Source organism: Triturus cristatus, chromosome 4_1, assembly GCF_964204655.1.
Source record: "Triturus cristatus chromosome 4_1, aTriCri1.1, whole genome shotgun sequence".
Classification (NCBI taxonomy): domain Eukaryota; kingdom Metazoa; phylum Chordata; class Amphibia; order Caudata; family Salamandridae; genus Triturus; species Triturus cristatus.
Window position 1 is genome coordinate 124436168 of NC_140585.1, and position 6014 is coordinate 124442181.

The 6014-nt window shown below is 45.5% G+C and overlaps 2 non-coding genes across 2 annotated transcripts; one reads left to right on the plus strand and one right to left on the minus strand.

The window, feature by feature from the left end:
* Positions 1-3390: 3390 nt before the first annotated feature.
* On the minus strand, positions 3391-3462 carry TRNAQ-CUG (transfer RNA glutamine (anticodon CUG)). Its single transcript has one exon. It is a non-coding gene; the product is annotated as a tRNA-Gln (tRNA).
* A 613-nt stretch (positions 3463-4075) lies between these two features.
* Positions 4076-4158, plus strand: TRNAL-CAG (transfer RNA leucine (anticodon CAG)). The gene has a single exon. It is a non-coding gene; the product is annotated as a tRNA-Leu (tRNA).
* Positions 4159-6014: the final 1856 nt, after the last annotated feature.

Genomic DNA, 6014 nt, shown 5'->3' on the forward strand with positions numbered 1-6014 from the left:
AAATACAAGGGTCATATTAGAGTAATCTAAGGCACCAAAAAATTCAGCAAGAAAAAGGTCCTCAGCCTTGTGGTTGTTTAAAAACTCAGGATTTTGAAAGCACAAGTCTTGTTTGAGACTCTGCATTTATTTTGTTAATAGAACGCAGCTGCAGGGCTGATTGTGTGCCTTACGAAAGTATTCATGTGCAGCGCCTTGTACATGAATAACTGCTGCAGCGAAAGGCATAAATACTTTCAAAAAGGCTCACAAGCTGGTAGCAGAAAATTCAGCGTGCAGAACACTGCCCTGTCCGAGGCGTGATCTTTTGCTTAGAGCCATCCTGCTAGCATTTTCAGTTCTATGTACCTGGTGACTTCGCCTATACCTGTCAAGTAATCAATATAGTTTTTAGTCACTTTAATAAAGTTTTCAAAAATCTTGAAGAGAAGTGGAGGCGGCACCAGGACTGAAGTCACATATCCAAACAAAATTTGTTACTCTTTATTCATCTTCGTATGGTTGTAGGTATGTACAAAACAGAAGCCAACGCGTTTCGTTCCAACGAATGGAACTTCATCAGGGCATGAATTTGTAGAGGTGTAACACACAAAATGTGTAAGTAAAACTTCTCTTCAAGAGTTTATTTCTGGGCTTTCAGTAGGACCTATCTGCAGCAGGTTCTGAAGATGCTTGGCACAGGACCTTTCTACTGTATGAGACTACAAAATTGATGTGCTCGACATTAGTCGGCTGTGGAAAGTTTTCAAAAATATCAATATTCTCTCGTTGAAACCTCCAGATACTACTAAGAGCTTTGCCAGTTGCCCAAAATGCGGAAGCACATTTCTTAATAAAGAAGTAAGATGCACCAACGTGTCATACTTGATAGCTAGACTTGGACGCTAATGCATGATATGGTTTTCTTCGCATCCACTGCAGCGCCAAAGCACAGCCTGATGGCCAAGAGTTCATCTGAACTGCATTGACGGTGCTCTCACTCTCTGCCAATAACTCTCTGCCAATAACCCTGCATGCCTGTAGCCCAAATCAGTTGCCTCCACATACACCAATGTCACAGAACATTTAGCTGGCTCTCTGTTGAGCTAAACAAGCTACCAGTGCTAAGCATGTCCCCTTTACAACTCTTGCTTGCATATAAGAGCATGTTCTGCATGACTACCTGCGCGAGTGCAGCTTGATACGTTTGCTTGGCTACCTTTAAAAGAGGCTCTCCTTCCTGGAGACTGGGTCTTGTGCCTATAAGCGGCCAAGAATGCATAATCGTGTACTTCCGGTATATGGAGTGACAGCTCTAAGGGCAGCAGTGAACTAGTTAAGTTACACATGCAGTCCCAGCTCACAAGCACTGACACACTGCACCACTGGGAGACTTGTGCTATGTAATCTTGATAGTATGTAAAAAGGTTGTTTTCAATGTATGTGGCCAGAGTAAGAGACGTATAAACATCACATAGTTTCTGGATATACCCAGCAGTGTGAATTGCATAATTACAAATGGAAGTTTGCATTGTGCCCTGGACGATGCAAGCCACCAATTGCCTTTTAGTATTGAAGCGCTCCTTACCGTCCCCAAAAAGCACTTTCTTAGCTACTTCAGGATGTATAGTTCCCGACCAATTTGTAGTAAAAGCTGTCCCTGGTAGACTCGAGGTCGCGTCCACATCCTGTGATTCTGGGCAAATCACTAAGGGGCTCATTTATGAGCCCCTGCGTCACTTTTGTGCCACCGGTGCGTCACTTTTTGTGACGCACCAGTGGCGTAAAACATGCGCCATGATGCGCCATATTTACAAAGTGACGCATCTACCTAGATGCGTGACTTTGTAAACCCCTGCGCTACATTATACCTGCGTCAGGTATAATGTATGCAGGGTGGGCGTTCCCACGTAAGTAAGCATCGTAGAAGTGACGCAGTGAAATCTACGAGATTTCACTGCGCCACTTCTAGGGTGCAAATGCGTCCATATCTTGTGCCTGCCTCACAGCGGGCGTAAGACTGATGCAGGCCCTTTCACATGGGGCTTGCCCCATGTGAAAGGATACATTGCTGGAGTTGCGTCACTTTTGTGACACACTCCAGCAATGCATCACTCTTGCGCCTACAGATACGTCAGAAATACTGACGTATCTGTGACTCCTTGCGACATGATGCGTCATACTGTAAATATGACGCATCATTGGAGTCGCAGGGAGGGCGCAGTGAAAAGTGACGCATCACTGTTTTCACGCAGTGATGCGTCACTTTTCATAAATGAGGCCCTAAATCTCCCCGTGCCTGAATGTGTAATGTAAATACAGTGCTCATGTACAGCGCTCCAATACCTTCGGGTCGAGTTCGCGCTATATAAATATGCAACAAAAAAAAACAACAACAAAAACTGTTGCCATTAAACCGTTCAGTGTTTGTGTTCAGATGCATATTACATACCAATGTATATGTCCACCTGATCACACACACGTATATGCTGTGAAGCTGGCTATTCTCATAAATGGGGTATTCAATCGGTTTTTTAAACTTTTTTTTTTTACTATACTTGGTCCAAGGCCTTACTTGCCTGATGTCAGATCAATAACAAGCATTGGCATAGCTAATAGGTTTCGCCTTTGGGACCTTTTAAGTGTTTAGCCATGCAACAGTTGATGTTGTTGCACCAAGGATATTGTGCTGGATAACTAAACACTTATAAGGTCCCGAAGGCGAGACCTATTGGCTATGCCAATGTTTGTTGAAGGAAGTCGCTGTAATGGCTTTATTGTTTAACCCGCATGTGACATGTTTGGAACTTTACAGGCTTTTCACCCTCTCTTCCTCTCTTTTAGGTTAATTAACGCCCATTATCAGGCGCCAATCGCAGTTCCTGCTTTTCTGTGCCACTTAAATGCTGCATTTTACACCTACTGACACTACAGCGCCGATAACCGCAACTCAGAACACACACCTTTGGATTTTTGAGCGGCCACTTGCGGCATTTGTTTCCAAAGGGACTCCATAGGAAGCGTTTTCGAAAACAGGGCAGCAGCGCTATTTATCAGCACCTGTGTGCTTTACATTAAGCAATCGGTGTTAGACGTCAGAGCATTGACTCCCGCAGTTGGCACTACCTACACTAACACTTGCAACCTGTACATGCATTGATGCGGTTACCACAATAATGCCGAGAATGCGTCTCAACGTTAAACAGACCCTGGGAGAGGTAACCAGCATGGGCTGGAATTAGTCAGTGTCATTCTCTCGACTTTTATACACAAATGACAAAACGGGGTCCCCTCGCACTGACTCTTCTCTTTGTGTGTAAAACAGGGAGGCTGTGTGCATTCAGCGATTTCATGTGAACCCAGTTTTAATATGGATTCAGCGCAGTGACATTATCATGATTACCAAAAATCAGGTCCCACCGAGATTTGAACTCGGATCGCTGGATTCAGAGTCCAGAGTGCTAACCATTACACCATGGAACCTCGTGACGGATTCTCCCGGTGAACCCTGACTGATAGCTCAGACTACTGCCCGCAAGTTGTGATTGTTTGATGTTGGAGATACTATTTCTCAGTTTGTTTAGAATCTTTTTCATTGAAAATAGTCAGATTTGAAATTTAGAAACACATTCTTACCTGTTCTGTTTTGATGCAACAGAATTACAATAACCGGCCACTTATCTCCAATGTACAGAAACCCGGCTTTACAGCAGCTTTAGCTGGCAGGCAACGCGTGCGTGACTGTAGCGCCTTGAAGGCTGCACAGCCGAGGAGAGTGAACGGTAAGCCCTCATTGAGCTGCAGACACTGAGAGAAAAGTCTATCTCAGATGAGTGCGAATGTAGTTAACCTACGTCACATTAAATCATACAACACCTGCATCTCTGGTGGAAAAGTCAAACAACATTTCTATGCGCAGTCCAAGCTATAAAGGACAACACTTAAAGAACGGAAGCCAAAGAGACAAGCACCCGGTTAGGGGGAGTGTTTGGAGTCAGGCTCCCGCCGTCGGTTGTATCAGGAACCCTCATTACAGCGCGTGTATGGCTGTCACTGCATACACTGTGATGATCACCTCTGCAAGATGTACAGCCATGTCAGGATGGCCGAGCGGTCTAAGGCGCTGCGTTCAGGTCGCAGTCTCCTCTGGAGGCGTGGGTTCGAATCCCACTTCTGACACGTAAGAGTTTATTTTGTTGTGTAAATTTAAGACATATTTCTGTAAATCGTGTTTCGTGTACAATTCGTATTGAGTATGCGTGAAACAGTAACTATCAGTATTTGCGTTAAAATATGTAAGGATTTAGAAAAAGCACGTGACTTTGACTTTCAGTCTGTGTAAAACAGCCCCATTAGCATCGTGGCCCTTCAGAGCCGTGTAGACGCGGCCGGCACCCCTCAACAGAGCCGGGTACCTGGCGGCAGAAGCCGTTGGAGACCAGAGTCGAATTTAAAGAAATAATCCTCTGTGCGTGTTGTTGAAACATGGAGAGCAGCTGAATGTTCACGAAGCACTAAAACCTGAGCAGAGAGAGTTAAACCTCTGCAGTGGGACAGGGTACCTGGACACCCGTACAAGAGCTGGTGAATGCGGCATGGGCGAGCTGGGCTGGCACCAGGCACAGGACAGGTCGCTTCTCGCCCAGACACCAACCACCAGAGAGAACTGCTTTTGTTCCCCTTTGACATCGCAGTGGTGTCAGCCTTCTATTAATCCGTGCACTTTTATCTGCACACATCACCCCTCACGCATCCTTTAGTCTCGGACCGACATTTAACAACCACTTCTGCAGCTTCAAGTCAATGCCTCAACATTAGACAACTGCAGGCTTCAACAACAACATGACTGGTGAATTTCACTACTACTGAGATTCTTCTATCACGTGACGACAACCCATGATCTGGTGATATGAGCCTTCATAGGGATGACGACAAGGATCCCTCAGCTAAAGTCCCATCATACCCTGCACCTGGAGACAACTGGTGCCCTCGCCTAGACATTTAAAGATAAAACATCTCTGCCTTCGGAGGCAACCCAGCAAGCAGCCCACATCTGCTCTATCCACGAACGTAAAACAGCAAAGGAAATAATGCAAAAATAATGTCCTAAACATAAAAAAAATGCATTGCTTCAAAATAGAATAAATGCAGCTAAAAAGCAACCCCAAAAAAACTGTTTGAAATAACAAGAGCCCAAAATATTGACTCATCCCAAAAAACTGTCTGACTAGCGGACTCCCGCTGCAACGGTGTAGCCTCACTCTTTGAAGCCAAGGTATGTAATATATGAGTGAGACCACAGACAGCCCAGGGAGCCTCTGTCCGACTGATGTAAAAAGCAACAAAAAGTTACCACCGTGCACTGAAGTCTTTTGCCTCTTTCTCCAATGGGGGCCTCGGGGGGAGCAGAGCGGAGCGGTCTCCCCCCGGGGTCATTCGCCCGAATAATACGGACGAAGGGTGACGTAGGCGGCGTAGGCGTTAGCACGCGCGCGCGAGGCGTAGGTTGAATAAGGAGGCAGGGGCGCGAGACTAGAGTGGCGCAGCGCGTTTAGGAAGCAGTTAGGTGGGGGACGTTTGTTTTCTCCCACCCTCCCCCCCCAAAAAAAAATGTATAGTTACATGAAGGGATCATGAGGGTTGGATTGGGGAGGTGTGTCTCGCCACAGTTGGACAGGTACTCACTCAGGCGCGTATAGTTGTGTAGGCAAGATGGGGAGGGTAAATTTGGAGCGGATTTTACCCAACCCTCGTTATTGCTAAGTCGTTAAAGAAAAGTGAAGAAAAAGGTTTGAAAACAAAATATGCAAATGCAAAAGTAAACATTGGTTTTGCTTTGAAAATGTACAGTTGGTTAAGCATAGTGATAATAAAATGGTTTTGGCCCAAATTGTGAAATTGTTCTAGGGAATTAAGTTGCCTGAAGTAATGTGAGTTACCTCGTCCAATAAAGTGGCCTTTTCTGCTATCGAAGTACATGTGTAGTGTCCGTTATTTTGGGCGAAGGAGTCTGGAGCCAAGCATCCTCCGACAAA